The following is a 19,065-nucleotide window of genomic DNA, read 5'->3' as shown; positions in this document are numbered from 1 at the left end:
TGGCATCTCAAATGGATTTATCCAGAGTAAAACTGATAACAGTAAACTTAATGGGAAAATGGAATTTACACTTATCCATCCCTTTTTGTTTGTTTATCATCTCTTTGATGAAGTAACAATCTTAGCAACACTTGATTAAAATTGTGGCATTATAGAAATGAAATAGAGGAACTGCTTTTGTTCTAATGGACAATAAACACAAAAGTAAAGCAAACTTGTTGAAAACTCCCCAAACAACACTGAATAAAATTCAACTTTTGTGGGTCACTGTTTTGGTAGAAGTTACTGGATTTTAAGGAAAAACAAATTATTTTTTTAATTTTTTATCAAATACATGTATTTTATATATATAAATGTATTCTTCCCAAAGGACTTCTTCCTGCATTCTTTAACTTAGATGCCCTTAAAATGCCCCTGCTAGCTGCTCAGAGACACAGTATGCTAGAGAAGAAAAAATATTAATTTAAATCAATGTTCTGTAGCTACTAGTTTTAGTTGTCATCAACTGATATTTTAAAGTGTATTAAATATTTCTTAAAGGAATGAAGTTTTTTTAATTACTGCTATTATGTAATACAAGCTTGAACTGCTATAAGCAACCATCAGGACAGAAGAATTTCTATGCCAAAATTAATGAGTGCCAAGTTTTTATCTTGAGATTCCAGTTAGCTTCAGTATTTTTGCTGAATGCAATTAGTATTTAGCTGTCACTCTCATTTCCCATCTCTTCTCCAGCTATTTTCTCCCTCTGTTTAGTTAGAACTCCCTAGGGACAGAGAAAATGGCTGAAAATGGAGAAAACCAAATTTGTCTTCCTTTTCTGGGAAAGGTGTAGAGTGGCATAACACTGTCTGCCTTTAATGGAAAAACCTCTTATCCATTGTATATAGCAAAATGGAGTATCCAGCAATACTGTCTTGAATTCTCCTCAGAGTACCTCTGCAGCTACTGTGTCATGAAAAGGAACCCCATTGTCTAAGGTCAGCAGAAAAGTTCCTTTAGTGAAGAAGTTTACAGCTTTTATTTCCCCCTGCGTTCTGCTCATGTTTCATTTGATTTGCACTGGTTTTCCAGTCTTCTGTAACAAAACAGTTTTGAAGATAATCTAGGATGTTCTATCAAGAAAGGTATTTACATCCTTTACATAATTAAAGAAAAAATGTTTGAGAGAGCCAATGGTTGCACAGAATTCATTGCCTCTCAAAGGATTTCTAATCAATAACAATGGTTGTTTATTCTGTTATTTTGGAGGCTTGTATAGCTTGTGTTTAACTTGATGTGCTGATTGTTCCTTGGCAACAAAATTACCTCTAGCTCTCCCTCAGCTATCTGTGTTACTGCTGTTACTATCCTTTTTCTTTATGTCCATTTCAGGTTTTTTTTAAGAAAATCTGTAGTTTTTTTAACAGGTTGTATCTAGAAAAGTAAGCACTACGTGTGTGGAACTTCTCCTGTGCAAACAGCAAGTTAAAGGGGCGGGTCCAGAGAAGGGCCACAAAAATAATCCGAGGGCTGGAGCACCTCTCATGTGAAGACAGATTGAGGGAGTTTGGGTTGTTCAGTCTGAAAAAAGAAGGCTCTGGGGGGAGCTCACAGTGGCCTCCCAGTACCTGAAGGGGGCCTACAGGAAAGCTGGGGAGGGTCTTTTTACAGGGGCTTGCACTGAGAGGAGTAGGGGTAATGGTTTTAAGTTGAAAGAAGAGAGATTTAAGTTAGAGATCAGGTGTAAATTCTTCTGTGAAAGGGTGGTGAGACATAATAACATGCTGCCCAGAGTTGTTGTGGGGGCTCCATCCCTGGAGGTGTTCAAGGGCAGGTTGTATGGGGCTCTTAGCAGCCTGTTCTAGTGGAAGGTGTCCTTGCCCATGCAGGGGAGTTGGAACGCAATGATCTTGAATGTCCCTTACAACTAAAAAAATTCTGTGATTCTGTGTGATTCACTGTTCTTTGTTTACGTGATTCAGATTTTTGCTTCACAGAAGAACATCTCATAGAGGTTGCACTGGTCCTTTCTTTGTTTAATGTTAAGTCCTTAAAAAAAAATAAATTATTATGGTGTTCTCACTCCTTGAAGAACAGTATTTTTAACCACAGTTGTATACTAAAGTGTTTGTTGAAATGTAATGTAATTATAAGAGAAAGAAGTTTGTCCGTCAGACAAATAGCATTTACAGATCAAATAAATATCTTCTGAAATGTTAACATTACAGATGGAAGAATATGGAACCAATTTTAGGAAGGCCTTAACAGGCTGTGTTTTACCATTTTATAGTAATTTCACCACAACTTGCAGAAATTTGTTTTCTGACTCTACATCTGCTAAGAACCATTGTAAAAACATTTATGATGTGCCAAACAAGCCAAGCCAATTAGGCTGTCATTACCCCTTGGCATTAGTTTAGACTGCAGTTGCTTTCATACATAACTGTATAAGATGCCATTTAATATCCCTCTCAGAACTGTGTATTTATATAGAGTATGCTGTTAAACACAAAGGGAAAGAAAAACCCTGTTTCTTGATATGTGATAAACATACATGGAATTTTTAAAGCATTTTAGCATTGACTATTTAATCATAACTGGTAGGTCTAATAAAAAATGTGTGAGACAGAAAGTACTAATAAGAAAATGTAGAGACAAAGAAACAGCTACAGTATGAGACTCAACTCTACCATATTTGAAAGCTGACATTTTTTCAAAGCTTTCCTGGTCTGTTTATGTAGCTGGTTTTTGTCCTTTGTTGCTGTGGATGTCTGGGCTATTTCAGCCTGGGAAAGTTCAGCAGAGGATGCTGTGGAAGTAGAAATGTTGGGATCTGAGGGGGAAAATCACTTAACATCTCAGCTGTAAAAGACTAGGAACAGGAGATCAGAAGTAGGTAAGTCTGCAAAGAGTGGACTCCTTTCCCCTTATTTTTTATATCATCATTGAACAATCTGGTGAAATTTGCAATTTTTAAGCTCATCACGGATGAAGGCTGCTGTAATTCAGGTTATAGGTTGAAAAGGAAGAAAGAAAAGCAGCTAAGACTCAGTGGGGACTTCAGTGTATCACAGTACGACAAGCCCATTGGAAGTGTACAGGATGGATGTATTGTGGCACAAAACCAAATTGTAGAGTGTGAAGAAGGAGAAAAGCAGGAACATGCTGGAATACTAAAAATTCATAGCTTGTGTATTTTTGATAAATGGATACTTCTGCTGACAGATATAAAAATATTTTCTAAATGTTACCTAAACCTTTCAATGTGCTTCTAAGCTAGAGAAGGGTTTTAGCTAGCATATTTCTCAGGTTTAAAATGGGAAGCACAGTCTGTTCATCACTGTATGGAAAGTAGGTAGCATATTCCATCCTGCTACAGAGGAATTTAGACAAAAATATTATAATCACCTGGGTAATAATTGTACCAGAATAGTTCATTTAAAAGACCTTCTACCTCTCACCTTTAAAAAAATCATCTTGGACTTTATTACACAGTTCTATATCAATTTGAAAGATGACAATCCAATGATAGCTATACTTACTGTCTAACACCTACTAACTTACAGGTATATTTATACACATACAAAATGTATAGAAATTTATTTAAAAATTCAACTATATTATTAAGGCTTTATTTACAAGAACATCAGCCTAATGGATATACATGTTATTGAAACCTGTAAGCAACTTGAACTGATTAACTATCTATATTATCTGGATAATAAAATTCCTATTATTCATATACTAGCCCATTAAAAGTATTACCTTAGCAAGATGCATGACTCAATGGCTTCTGCAGGGCTTTAGATTTGTAGGAAGAGTTTTGTGTTGTTTTTTTTTCCAAAAGACTGTTTTCATTGGCAAAAGGATTTGATCAGTAGCAGAGCAGATGGTAGTATGGTAGTGAGCTCCTCTCATGTCCATCATACGTGCTTTGCTTTTAATTAGATACAGTCCATTCTCTGAAACCAAACAGTTCCACTATCACATATGGCTCAGATTTTTCTATAGGGCAACTATTCCTTAGACATTGGTGTCTTTGACTGTGGACCCTTCAGGGGTGTGTCACGTAAGCATCTCATCTAATGCAAAACCAGGTACTTCAGATTCTTCAAGAGTTTTCACAATGGGGTGGATAGATTGAGTTTAATGGAAATACTCAAGTACTTGTGTGAACCTATATACAAACATAGTGGCAGGATTTGGGACAATGTTTGTAAAGGTTTGGACACTTAAATGTGTCTTGTTTCAGATTTATTTTTATGTTAATAAATACTGAAAATGTGAAACTAAGAGTTTGTAAATCATAGGCCAAAATTCCAAGAACTACTCATTATATAAAAGCTATTTTTTTGCTTGGTTTTTTGTTTGGCCTGGGGTTTTTTTGGTTGGTTGGGGTTTTTTGTTGATTTGGGGTTGTTTTGTTTTGTTGGGGTTTTTGGTTTTGTTTGTTTTTAAATAGAATTGAATTGTTGGATGCTCTTTTACTCTCTTCATGCAAGAGGACAGAGTGGGTGAATTTTATATACATTCTTGGAAAAGTACTTGTAACAATACTGAATAAAAACTTTATTACTTTTTCTTGATCCCCCCAAAATAATCCAGTGGATCTTCCAAAAAATCAAAGCATGCTTATTTGGTGTTGCTTGTGCATTTAGAACTGCTATTTTTCTTAGTCTTTCAATATAACTCAATATCTTTCAATCAAGAACAAGTGTTACATACTATGAAATGCAAGAAATACAGAAGGATCATAGTTCCTTATGGCGTTATTAAATAAGTGAAAGACATTAAAAATACAGAAAAAGTAATGCACATGAAAGATGGATCTGGGAGATTTAATTTTTTTTAATAACTCAAGCCTAGACAGAGAATCTCAATGGGGAAAATATGTGCACACAAGCCCTCAGTGGGTATAATCAGTTGAGTAAGGACAGAAGATATATATTAAAATTGAAAGATCAAATTCCAACTTTTTTCCCTGTCACAGTTACAATATTTACATGCTACAGTCAGAGAATCCTGTGACACTGTTATTTTTTTACTTGTTATTCTACTAAAAAAACATTACTAATGAAAAGCTTTAACTGAATACTAGGGTCTAAAAGGTATTTAATTTTGCAGAACTTGCCTGTTCTCAGAGACTCTGAGTGAACTGATTAAGAATATTTCATTGGCAAGAGAAAAGAAAAAAGCATTATTGACAAAAATACTTGCAAAAACTCACAGCAAGGGATAATCTAAAATTACACAGAGACATATCTTGAATTTTGTACCAGCAGCAAATGTTATCTTGTAATATTAACAATACATTTTAATTGGAACTACATCCTAATGGAACCAAAGGGAGTAATAGCCGAAACACTTCAAGCACAAGGCTTAATTAAAATTTCTTGTTGTACAAAACTGTGGCCTTCCAACTAATTTAGGGAAACATTTTGGGAAATAATTTGAATAGCTTGTAGTGTTAGCTTTTCCTAGCAGTGGTATTGATCAGTCCTGGAAACAATCTTGATTTACAGCTAAAGCTTTATATTCTAGAAGCATTTGTATATTTTTAATTTCTTTGGGTTTTAGTTTCGTTTGGTTTGATTTAGTTTTTCCCTTTCAAGAGGTTGAGAGTCCACAATGCAGAAGTTTAGCAGGCATTTAAATGAAAATAAATAAATCTCATATGTTTTTCTGAATTATAAATTTCCTATACAAAACACTGCACTACTTGACAGTTGAGGTCCTAAATAACTTAGAACAACATCCATGTTTATCTTTTTCTAAAAATCAGTGAAACAGTTTTCACACTATTGTAAATCTGTTGGAAATTATCTAAAAGTTATAATAGAAATATATTTAAATCTGAAATTTTCTTATTTTTTCTAATGTATAGTTGAGTATTTTTTTTAACTGTTGCCTTCTTTGTTGAGTATTTTTCTTTTGTTGAGTATATTTTTAAGTGTTGACTCATTTGGAAGTAATAGGAAAAAATGCCATTGACTGTAACAGATTCAAGATTTCACTCAGAGTTAAGTATATTTGACACTATAAAGAGACTACGTATTTAGAGTAATACATATTAAGTAAAATAATACAAGAAAGAAGCATATGAAAGCAAAAACTGTTTTCCTGTACAAAATAAATTTGGTTATACTACTTGTCCAATCTATAAATAAAAATGAGATGGGTCATTTTGATTAATGATTTGACATTATCTCTCCAGTGAGGAAATCTTCACTGCAGAGAATAGACTGTATTAGGTCAAAGTTTATACTTTAGTCATGACAGAGTTCAACCCTTTCCCCTTCTAATAACTGGCCAGCATTTTTCCTCAATCTTATCACTATGGTGCCTTTGCTGATGCTAAATGATGTCTTAGATGTGCCATAGGTCACAAGCCAGAGACTTATTCATGCAGTTGGACATTATTTTTTACTGAGTCAATCCTTCTGGGCTCCGTTTTGAGTTTCATAGTCTTCTCGGTCTGCCAGTGATATTTAGCTGGGTTAAAGAAACTAGAAACAAGTGTTTATGGCTTAATCATAATTTCTCCGTTTTATCTCTTCCAGTGCTTTCCCTGTCTACATCTAGAACTTTTGATGAAGCAGGTCATACCTTATCTTGCTTTGTCAGTAACTTTTGGCTATCTAGGACCATAACCATGTTTAATTTAATCCCTATGTTTTGGGAATAAAAAGAAAGAAAGGGAATTGAGTTTGATATCCTCTGGCTTTTATTGATTTTCAGGGAGAGCCTGAGTCATTACAGAGAGACTGATGACTCGAACATATTTGTAGTAGTTGTTAAAGTAGTCTTCTCACCCCTCAGGCAGATTGTGAAGAATCATATTACAAGTGATAAAGTGATACAGGCAGACAAGTAGAGAAACCACAAGTATTCTGATTTAATTAGAATGGTTGCTCTGTTTTGTTTTTACTAAGATAAGTCTGGGCCATTTTCACATACTTGTATGTTCCTATGTCTTTTGTATGCCTATTCAACAATTTCAGACTGATGAGAAATAGAGTGTAATTCTGGGGGGAATTTCTGGGGAAACTAAATATTAGTTATTTAGTTTCCCACAGAGTGCATCAAGAGGGGAATGTGTTAGTGTAAGAGAAGTAGGTGTTGGTAAATTCAAAAGGAATTTTAATTAATTTGAACATTATATTATTCATCTATCTTATGATATTTCCAGGAACCATGATCATGTGGTGGCACGGCCTATATAAATACAGGCCTCTCAGAAAGCCAGTCTTCATTCCAACCCATTTTTGCACTATTATTTGTAAATAGAGGAGGATAGGTACTGCAAAGCAGGCATCTTCACCCCATATCATTATGCATATACTTAGTAAACCTTATCACCCATTTTCATTGTTTAGCCTCTACTATATACCTGCCTGGTTTCAAAGATGGATCTATCAAGAAACCCTTGTTTTAATTATATTCATAGACAGACACATGTACTAATGAAAAGGTGTCATACTTTTTTGCATTTGAGTCATCATTGTCATGACGTTTGAAGTTTAAACATAACAGATAACTTTTTTCGCAACGCCAAAAGAAAGTTTTTCAATTTTAATAAAAAAATAGCATTTTTTTTTAATAATAAAAAATGCCAAGTTTTCTTATGCTTGCCTGGTGCAGAACACACCATTGCTCCCTGAGCACATGGAATTAATTGACTTTTATGTGAACTCCCCATGGGTACTGATGTAGGCTACTAATTAAAATAAGTAATATTTTTGGAAAATCACATAAGAGAGAACAAAAAGACATGCAGGATAAGAACAGAACTTGCAAAACACTAAGATAGGTAGAATTAGTGCAAAACACGTCCCTAGGAATCAACTACCCATCCTTGAGAAACAGGCCTACATGACAGATGAAAGACATGAAAAGGAGCACTCCCACAACTTCTCTTGGTATGAGAATGGTTATGGGCTTAAGCACTAAGTAGAAAACACTGACTAATTGGACTTATTTCATTAACATACTATTAGCATACTACAATTCCCTCCCATAGGCTAGAGGGACTCCTACTAACAAAAAGTTCCCTACCTTTTGGGCATGCACAGTGAAATTTTTAAGCACTGTCACTTTAAGTAGAAGCAAAGAACTGGTTAACCGATCATGTATATGACTTTAACTGGAGATAAAAATTTACATATTTTTGTGTATAAAAGAAGCCTGTGTGTTTCAGGAAGGTGTTCTAGCTTTGTGATTCACCATCTAGCACTCTTCTCTGAGCAGTTATGAATTAAAGCAAGTATCTCGATTCTGTGTGGATCAGCTTATTGCAGACTGGGTGATGGACCCTGCTTTAAGAGCAACAGTACAGACAACAGAACAACATTTGAGAAAATTTACAGGTGGTTTTGTAGGCTCAATGTGCAAGCACTACTGGGGAAATAAACAGTCAACTGCTCTGTAAAGGCCTAATGTTGATCCTGTAGATGACGGGTTTTATGCAGTGCCTCCTGTGTGTGGTGTAACCTACAGAGCACTAGAGGGAATGGAAGCATTCCAGAGATTCCTGCAAACCTACATTTGATGTTTTTAGAGGTCTTTATTGTGTCTCTTTTATGACTACCTTTTTGTTTCTTCATTTGGATCATCATCATATGGTGATGGGATCATTTTAAAGAGTCATAGTGGTTTTAGTTATTTGGACAAAATCAGAATAAATTGAAATGCTGAATGTTGTTAGAAATACAGAAAGCCACCCAAAGGGAGATAGTTGCTTTTTCTTTTAGGCAAAGATAAAGCATTGATAACAAGACTCTCATACATGAGTTGCTACCATTAATATGTTCTGGGACACATCAGAGAAGAAATAGCATTGCACAGTGTCATCCCCAGCTGCTCTGAATAGATATACTGGACATACTCTGATGTGAAAGATTTTCCAGGAAGACCTGAGTGCTCTTGGAAGTAGATGATAATTATATAGTATATAGTAACATTCTGGATAAGGCCCAGATCAACTCATGGTGTTGTTAGAGGTGTCTGAGATTTCTGATTTCATGTATGATGTAAGATCTAGTCACTGGTAATAACACATTAAAAATATTCTGCAAAACAGTTTTTCCTTACACTGAAAGTATTCTGTAGATTGTTACAGGTTTTGATTGCTTCAGAGTAGTTTTGAAAGATTAATGCATACAAAGAAAATAAATGGATAAATGTCATTGCTATTCTCTACATAGGAAAAATAGAGAGGACAGATGGATATGCATAAAAAATTGTATACAAATCTCACATACAATTTGATAATGAAGAAATTATAAACTACGTACTTGAATAAGACTGAAAGGATTAAAATAAGGGTTATAATGAATCATTTACTAATGAGAACAGAGCTGTAACAAAATGAGGATAATATATTTCAAAATGAAATATTAACCAAATGTACATCAAAGTTTTCTTTAACTAATTACTTCCATAGATCATCAAACACTAATAGCAGTCTTAAGAGATGTTTATTTTAGAATGAATAAGTTCATATGCGGTAATTTAAATTTTTTTAGTTTGAAATGTTGAGAAAATATTTTTTTTTAAGATGTTTTCATCTGCGCTGGAAAGGGCAACAGCAATTACATGTCCTTCTCAGTGTACATGAAAGTAAGTTAATTAGTTACTGCAGTTATTTACTGCACTAAGCTGAGCAGAGACAGGCAAGGACCAGTATTTAAATCAAGGCATGTCTTCCAAAAGATAACTACAGTCGTGGTTGTGGATGCCTCTGCAAGTTCACTACATTCATTTAAAGAGGTAATTTCTCTGGCAGTTGTCTATTAATTATATACCAATCTTGTTTAATGAAAAATATAACAATACTAAAAAATATATTAATGACTTCCCTGAGCATTATTTTAAGCCTAAGATCTGTTTTAAAAGTTGTTTGTGTGTGTATATGTCTTATATATGCAATATTCAAGGAAGAACACAGAACACTTGGATATGCTAATAGTCAACCAAACAGATGTCAAAAACTATTTTTGTATATCAAATGACCAAACTGTATGAGGTACTTGGCTGCATATTTTGTTATATTTTGTTTAGAAAGAGGTACTGTAAGTTCACACTACTGTGCACATTTTTCATATTTGCCTTCTAGTATGCAAGTTATTTAGCAAAATTTCAACATGCAATACCCAAAGTAAACTTCACAGCTATATTCTAAGAACATTAGGTTTTTATTCCTTTTATGTTGATGATTTTAGGCAAAATAACACCTCAGGATTATTGTCTTTCAAATAAGAAAAACATAGCACAAAAGAGTGATTTGCAGAATCTAGTCTAGTTTGAATATAAGGTTACTCTGAGTGGGGAGCAATGCTTTTACATTTTGACAAGTAAGTTACCACAGAGGCAGCAGCAGTGTGGGTGAGGAGCTCAGTTGTATCCTGTGGTGGATCCTTTGGAACTGGCTGGAACCAACTGGCTGGAACCAACTGGAACCAGCTTTGTCCAGCACAGGGCACAGCCTCTCCCAGGCACTGTCACATGATACAAATGGCCAAAGTACAGAAAGTGTAAAAGAAGGAAGCTTATAGAGAAAAGAAGAAATTCAAATAAAAAGGAGGAGAAAATCTGCATCTTGGATCTACCACTGTGCAGCACTACAAGCAGGAAAACTGGGGTGCAGCTGGTAGTACTTTATTGAAATTGCTACCAAAAGTCAGGTGAGGTTTCAAAGTGATTACCAATGTTTTGGCTAATCGAGCATACTTTAGAATTTGATGATGAATGTAAAAGAAATATTTTTCTCCAGCTTCAGTTGGAGTTCCTCTTGTTATATCCTGTCATCCTGGTGCATAAACCAGAATCAGACTTAGGATGAGAAAGAGCGCACATTAGTTTTCTTGTCTATAATGTCCATGAAGGATAAAACAGTTTATTAATTTTTGGAATACTGTAGCATTTTTTTTTCCCAAAAAAAAAAAGCAAACCCAGACCAAACCAAAGAACAAAACCCAAAAAACAAAACAACAAAACCAAGCAAAACACCAACAAAAACAAACAAACAAAACAACAAAAAAACCTTAGTGAGAGATTTCAGCATGAGCACTGAAAAACAGTTTTGCACATATCTCAAGTGAGCAAAAGAGGCTCTTCAGAACAATAGAATATTCCAAATATGAAGCCAAGTAGTTAGATTTTAAGATAAACAGAGCCATTTTTGACCTTGAATAAATTACTTGACATTACATTGCCAGTTACATTAGAAAACAGGTAAAAACAGACACTAGACAAATATATGCCATTTCTTAACAAAGATTTCCTAGAGAATATAATTAATTTTTTGCTTCAAAATGGATTTACACCACTGAACTTTTCCTGTCAGTCGCTTGGGTCTGTTTTAAGAGAGAATGTAAAACAGGTTCAGTGGAGCACTTCCTATAAACAACAAATAGGTATGTTTAACAGCTTTTTACTTTCTTCTACTCTGAGTCACATTCATTAGTTCTTTTGCTCATCATGTTGGGTAGCATTAACATGTTGTTAAAAAAGAGAGGAAGATCATAACAAACAATTCCTTTAATTTGTCTGGAGGAGTGCTTCAGTGTCTGATTAGATGCCAATGCTAAATGGTAATTAACAGTGGTTAATAAGTTGCATCAAGGAAGTACATTCCTTGTTTGAGAATGTTAGGAAGCAACAACCAGCAATAGCATTTGGTGATGTTTTTGCATACCTTAGATTTGAATCCAGAGCATTGGTTTTATCTCCAGTGAGGTGATGATCTGGAGGTTTGCTGAGGTTTTCCCAAGGGGTGTTAAATGCTCAGTATTCTCACAGTGGTTCTCAGAATACAGTTTTACCCTTATTGCAACCATGCTGTTGTCTCCAACACATTAGGAAAGATTAACTGTTTCTAGAAGTTCAAATAAGTAATCTTCAATGCATTTTATGTTCATCTGCTAATGAACAGGTAACAGTCCTTTATAGTTTTAAAGGAGCTTTGTTTGTTCTTAATGTGAATCTGTTAGCTGAAGTAGTCTCTGTGTGTACAGAATAGCTCATTTTGTTAATTGTTTCCTAAAATGAGCTAGATTTGTAGCATCCATTTAATGCCTGATTCCAGTCTCATTAGAGCCAAGTGTTTTTTGCTGTGGAACTAAGTAGGAACTGGAGTATGGCTAATCTCTAAGTTTCCTTGAAAACTCTATAATGCAAAAAAGAAAAAAAAAATATTTTCTACATTTAATTCCCCTGGACTGTAACTCATTTTTCTGGGCTCCATGAAAATTATTTCACAGAAAGTTGTTCAAAAGCATTTTATTCTTTTTTCCTAATCTGTGTAGTAGTGTCCTTTGAATTAAATGCTATAATTTGGAATGCAGAAAATGGATGTTATTAAGGAAATAGTGGAATTCCACAAGTGAGTAGCAACAAAGCCTTTAATTCCACATGCTGTAGGTCCAGTACTACCATAATTGAGCTTCCCTGGTGAAATTCACATGAACTGATGAGGCAGGTGAAAAAATAACTGTTGAGATTAGATAAAGATATTAAAAGGATATTCTCAATTTATTTTGACTTAGATACAACAAATTTACTGTGCATTTCCCAATTTCAGGAAGTTTCTTAATACTCCCATAAAGGTGTGTAGTAGGGGAACTTAATTCATTCCTGGATCATAGTCTTGAAATGCAGTCTCTTCAGGCTCTCTCCTGTGGCAAGTTTCTCTGTCCACTACTGGAACATATGAAAAAATTAAAAGAATATGTTAATATTTTCATATTTTAAAGGTATTAAAGAGCTTAGTATGCTATTTACCACTGCCTATTTTTGCAATACTCAGATTGAAAAAAAAGAAGCTATCCATTTGTCTGAATGTTTCAGTCTGCTGCTCCTGCTTTGCACAGTTGCTGGCTACATTTAATCTTCCATTGACACAGGCTTGCTTTTGCACATGGTCAGATGTAACTTTTGGGAGAAGATGACCCAGTGCAAAACCTTGATGTGTTTTGTCATTAATATTGTTACAGCATTAATTGGAATTCAAAATTTTATTAACGTTGATTTAGGGCAGAAATATTGTATTTGCTTTTTCTAAAATTTTATTTTATTTTTATTGAAATATGACTTTATGGAATCTAGCCACACTGAAACTTCTTTCTCTACTAGCTGTGTATATTACATTTTTCAGTTTTTTATCTCATTACATATTTTGGTGGTATAGTACCCTTAACGGCACCATACAGAGAGACTTTAACATCAAGTCAGCGTCTCAGTGTTGACTGCACAGGTATTTCACAAATTACTGAGTGTTTCACACAAATTTGTATATTCATAGCCAAAATAGTGTTATTTACAGCTGTGATTTGTCTTTGTTTTACACCTATCCCACTGTCTGCCTTAAATCTTTTCCTGCCTTGTGTGCCTACAGTGAATTTTAAGATTATTGTAAAATCAGCACAATTCCTAATTTCTGCTAAAGTCAGCCTAATCTTCACCTCCGAGTAGTTAAAAAAGTTACTGCCTGAAATGTTTCCAATTTTTTCTTCTTTCTAGCTCTTTGTAAATTTTTTAGAATGTGTTTTGCATTGGGCAATGTTTCTGTTTTTAGTGGGTGTCATTTTTATGACTGAGACAGAGCATCACATGTAATTACAGAATTGCAGATAGAATTTATGAGGTATAAAATAAAAGGCAGAACTCTAGAGATCTTGCAACAAATTAGTTTTATTATTGGCAATTGCTGTTGGTTCAGAGATGCAGGAGAAAATGAGGTGCTGAGAGAAGAAAGCTCCATTAATTTTGCACTAAAAACTCCTCACTAGTTTGTGTATTATGGATGACCTGAAATATCTGGAGATTGCTTTAAATTCTTCTACCCATCGGTTGTTTTCCTTACGGAATTTTAAAGATGTTTAAGGTGAGAATAAATACTGAAACAAAGTAAGTATTCACAAGTACAGATTCTAAAAGAGTTCCTAGAATCAGACATGAACAGCTTAACACAATCATCACTAAAAATTTAACATTGATTTCTTGTAAGATTAGGAGGAGAAATCTAACCGTAAGTATGAAAATTATGCATTATAAGCTAGATTATTTTTCTTTTTACAGAAATACAGTCTCCCATTCAAGATTTTCCAAGTTGTTAATAAAGCAGTGCATTTATTAGGAAGGTATTTGCTATTAACATACACAATGTTCTTAATTTTAGCCCCGTCATCTTCTGATCTCTGAGTTACATATGCACAGGAAAAATTCCTAGAGCATTGACTGACAGTGCAGAATGATTTATGTATAACCTCTGTTCAGTTTGTTTTGTCTAAAAGGCTTTTCTTCTAAATAAAACAAACTTCATAACACTCAGTTTGAGTGACTTCTCCTGCTTTTTCATCCTTCTAATACTCTTTATCCACAATAGTGTTTCTGAAACAGCTTACAGTCTTCCCTTAGTCAATGCCTAACTTTTCTCACTTTTCAAGTTTGATTTTTTGTTTGTTTGTTTCAGTTCTGCTTTTTGAACTGGGAATAATTGTCAGAGTTTAATTTACTTAGTACATTAAATTATAGTTTTACTATAGTCATAATACTTCATGAACCATGATTATGCAAGATCCCAGCTGTACAGGAGTGATCCATATATTTGGAGTATATATATTGGGTAGCTACAGATGTTTAGGAAAAGATATTTGCTAGCCAGTAAGGAAAGGCACTAAAAGCAATGCATTGGATGTATGTGTTTGCTGGCTTGGAATTGGAGTACATGTGACAAGTCATGTGTTCAAGCTGTCTGAAGGAGTTAATGTGTTTGGGGAAAATAAAATAACTACGAGTATATTTAACCAGTATAGTGGGAAAGACATTTTTTCAATACATAGTATTTCTCAAAAGAGACAAAATTGTGTTTATTCAGTATAACCAAATACACTGAGATGTGTTTTGTCAGAGAAACTGCTTCAAGCTATTTACTTCAAGTGTGAAAGAGCTTTCTTAGTGTGAATACACATTCTGTTGGGCTGTGCCTCTTTCCAGTTTCAATAACAGCTGAGCTGTGTTGAAAACGTGTTTCAGTAATTGTTGGTAAATATAACATTGTTTAAGATAAGTTAGTTACATTTAGCTACAGTTGCGGAAACAATTCATTATTTCTATAAGCAGAGCCTATCCCATCTGATACTTAGAAAGATCCTGGATGTACTTTGCAGCCACATGCTAGAGTTTCCTGACTTCCAGAGATTGAGCTCTGGCAGTCTAAAACCATTGAGTCCAGTATATTCATAGGGAAGTCAGCTAGGAAAATTAATTTACATAAATTATTCTATCAGCCTCTGCCAACACATACCTTGCCCAATCTTTTAAAAGATCCAAACTTCCAGTTCTTCTGTCAGACATTTCTAGATATTTGCTGATTCTTGTCAGTCTGGATATCTCTAAAAAATGCATCAATTGGCAAATCATATGCCTCCTTCTGTCTGTTTAAATAAGACAGTAAATATGCTAAAATTATACATTTTGAAAATTTTAGTTCTGCGGAAACCTGTAGGGTCATTACTAATGAGAATTTCTCCATTGTTCATGATTATTGCAGTGGCATGTACATCTACTGAAAATAGACCAGGAAAACAAGGAGTCTGCTGGACTCCATCAACAAAAGAGAGTGCATGTTATATAATGTTCACAATTGTGCTTCAGAATTCAATTTTTAGACATGAAAGGCAATGACCCAGGAAGATCTTATTTCAAATTACAGACCCTTTATCCTTAATATTGACCAGATGTGTTACAGTATAGAAAAGTTTCCTGAAAACAGACAGAAGGATTTAGTCTACAAGGTGGTTTTAACATAAAGCGACAAAGATCTTGTGTTAGAGATTTTGCAGTCAAAGTGGTACTGTGCTTGGTGATAAAGAAAGCAAAATAAGGTGAACAAAGGCTGAACACCAGTGAGCAGCTGTGACTGTTGCTGATTGCTTATTGGTTTAAGCTGTTAAATTGTCACACACTTGTCTGCAGATAGCTGTGGATGCTCTAAGTTTGTATGTGTTTAGGAAGGAGTCCAAAGAAGTAAAAGTCTGTCAAGTGCTATTAATCACAAAACTATCACATTTGGTTCAAAATGCCCCTGAACCACCAGAGGTGGCTGACTGGGAGAGTGTATCAGAGGTGTCATTTCATAATCCCTTGATTTTTATTGTCATAGAATAGAAGCCGTGCAGTTGAAAGAGACGTACAAGAATCATCTAGTCTGACTGCCTGACCACTTCAGCGCTGAAATCTTTCTGGTTAATTTTCTAGTGTCTCCCCTAGAAATAGGATACAAGCCTAGGAGAAGCCTGATCTGGCCCTATGTGGTCATCCTTAGGATTTTATGTGCTTTACATTATGACAGGTTTAAACCAGCAGACAAAAAGTAGAGAATGGACAGGATCTCTCTCACTTAGGTTTAGAAGCCCACTTTGTACATTGCAGACACCTAAACAAGAGCCTGGTTTCTAGATTTCCTTTGTAACGACTAATGACTACTTGCTACTCTGACCATATCTAGCTTAACATTTGGAAGTTTGTGAACTATTGATTATAGCCATGACTATTTAAAGTTTGGGGTTTTTTTTGTTTTGCTTCTGTTTTTAAATAATCAGTGAAATTGACTGAGTATTTAACAATGTAGTTTGAGTCTGATTGAAATAAGATTATTCCTGTCATTAGAACTACAGAAATCCTTCTCTTGTAACAGCTTAATATGATTTGAAAGACCTGCTTTGCTGTACCAACTGAAAGCTGAGATTCCTTAGCCAACCTAAAATGTTTTAAGCTTTGTCTATAACACTGATGTCCAGAATTTACTGGGTACAGATGTGCTATTGGGTAGCTCTTGAAATTTTAGACATTTCATTTAGAACCTTTGTTCAGTGAACAGATTATTTGTGTACTCATATCCTTTTTAATTCAGTTAAGTACTCAGTCTTTGTTTAGCTTTAAATATCTTGTTTATTTTTTACCCATAACTTGATCACTGTCCTTCTGGATTGGTGGACATTTTATGAGAGCTGGATATGATCCTTCCTTCAACTGAACATTGTTTTTTGAGATGTGCTGGTACAATTAAATTCAGACAAAGAACCAAGGGTGATCTCTATCTTGGAGTGAAGAAAGACAATATTAAAATATTAAAATTGTACTGAAGATAATAACAGATGTCACAAAGACTGCAGTTTTAAATCACTGCATCTGGCTACTTGTTTGTCCTTTTTGCAGACTTCAATAGCTGATCTCTGAGATACTGCCTGTTTTTGAAGGTTTTATCAAAATTTGTGGAAGACAAAGAACTGTTTACCCTATTAAGACCTATCATTACATCATTCCTCCCTGTCATTCCTAGATTGGTCATGTCTAAAAAATCTGACCTCAAAATCCATTTCAAGCATTTATTACTTTTTTTGATGAAAAAATGCTTCTAACTGTCTGCTTTGAGGATATTGTTCCTAATTTTAATTTTCCAAAGCCTTCATGTCTTTTCTCCATTCTATCATAGAAGTTACAGTGGTTGATAGTATCTGTTTCAGTATCCAGAACACATACTTCAGTTAGGCCTTCCTAAATACTTGTATCTCTGAGTTGTATTCCCCTAGTTTTGCCAGTTCTCTTACTGGAATTTAGTCAATTAATCCTAAAGAACTGCTGTACTGACCTTCCTTAAATGTTGTAATGTGTCTTACAATAAAAAATCAATGAAAGCTGAAAATGGGAATCTAATTAGATGAGAATGGTGAAGCTGTTACTCTAGCAGTGAAATAACTAGATGTAAAAAACACAAGAAATTTTAGTAGTAATATTTCCTGACAATTTCAACTTTTCAGTATTTTTTTCAGGTTGTTTAAACTGTTTGAACTTTTCGTAGTCCTAAGGTTCTCAGAAATCTGGGACTCAAGTCTTTCAATTTTAGGCTCATTTATGCATATTATGAAGATATAGATTGAGCTGCTTTATATTTATGTGGCTAATACTTTTTGTGGACATTTATATAAATTGTTGAGTCATTAGAAAGATAAACAATTGAAAAGAGCTGTGATCTCAGGTTTGGAAAGCTGATGAATACAGTTCATCGTAAGCCTGCCCCTGCAAGGTGTTAATCTCTCTAAGCTGTGCCAGTTCCCGTAAGAGCACAGATCTCTTTTGCTTAGCAAATTGACACTTAGAGAAAAACTGCTGAACTGCCGTGTAAAACTGTGACAGTTATCAGACAGAACAGCACTTTCTTTATCATTTAAGGGGATTTGTTTTGTTTTATGTAATAATGCTGAAAAAATGTGCCGATGTATGCAAAATGTTAAGTTTTTGCTTAGCTCATCCTTCATATCTAAAAACTGGTGTTCTTCTAAGAGCTGAAGAGGTATGATAACACCTTTATCAACACCCACCTAATGTGTAAACATACTCATTTCTCAATATGAACGTTTCTCATTCCTCAAAAATGCAACTCCCGTATGACTGTCACTTATAGCAAAAGAATATACCACAGGGATGAGCCATTTTAAATGGCAGCAAGCTAAGAGAGATTTACCAGGACTCTTCAGCACTTCTAACTGGTTGGAATATTAACCATTCTATTTACTATTATGCTGCAAATCTTCAATGCAGTGAAGTTGTCATGAAAGTGTATTTCTTATCAGACTGGTGCAGTAGTATTACAGCTGTATCTAGCAGTATTTCACTGTTAGCAGCCATTGCAAAAAAGTTGCTTGCAGAATTAGTTGATCTTCATGTAGTCTCCTTATTTTAGCCTTGCACCATCTAAAAGCATTTGTAGTCAGTCCACAAGTTTTAGGTTGGGCCCCTTATAGGAATATATCTTGTTATTGAGAAAGTTACATCATCTCATACAGCCTATTGTATGTTCTGCAGAAGGCTACAGCAACCTCACAGTTCACATGGGTTGTTAATTCCCACCTCATGGAACAACTAGTTCTGACACATTTGTAATGTGTGGACATGACATGAATGCAAAAACAAATATGGTTATGCAAACAGCGAAGGGTCGTGCTCTAAGAATGCTATTATAGGCTGTTCAGTGGTTTTCAACACAGCAACTGAACATATAAAAATGCCTCAAAGCAAAGTAAG

The 19,065-nt window shown here is 34.6% G+C and overlaps 1 protein-coding gene across 1 annotated transcript in view; it reads left to right on the top strand.

Moving 5' to 3' along the window:
* The window catches only part of MMP16 (matrix metallopeptidase 16), a 182,367-nt gene that overhangs the window by 140,945 nt on the left and 22,357 nt on the right, over positions 1-19,065 (top strand). The window lies entirely within an intron of this gene.

The sequence above is a fragment of the Apus apus genome, chromosome 2 (genome assembly GCF_020740795.1).
Source record: "Apus apus isolate bApuApu2 chromosome 2, bApuApu2.pri.cur, whole genome shotgun sequence".
NCBI classification, from domain to species: Eukaryota; Metazoa; Chordata; class Aves; order Apodiformes; family Apodidae; genus Apus; species Apus apus.
The sequence above is the reverse complement of the archived record's forward strand: the minus strand, read 5'-3'. Positions and strand labels throughout refer to the sequence as shown.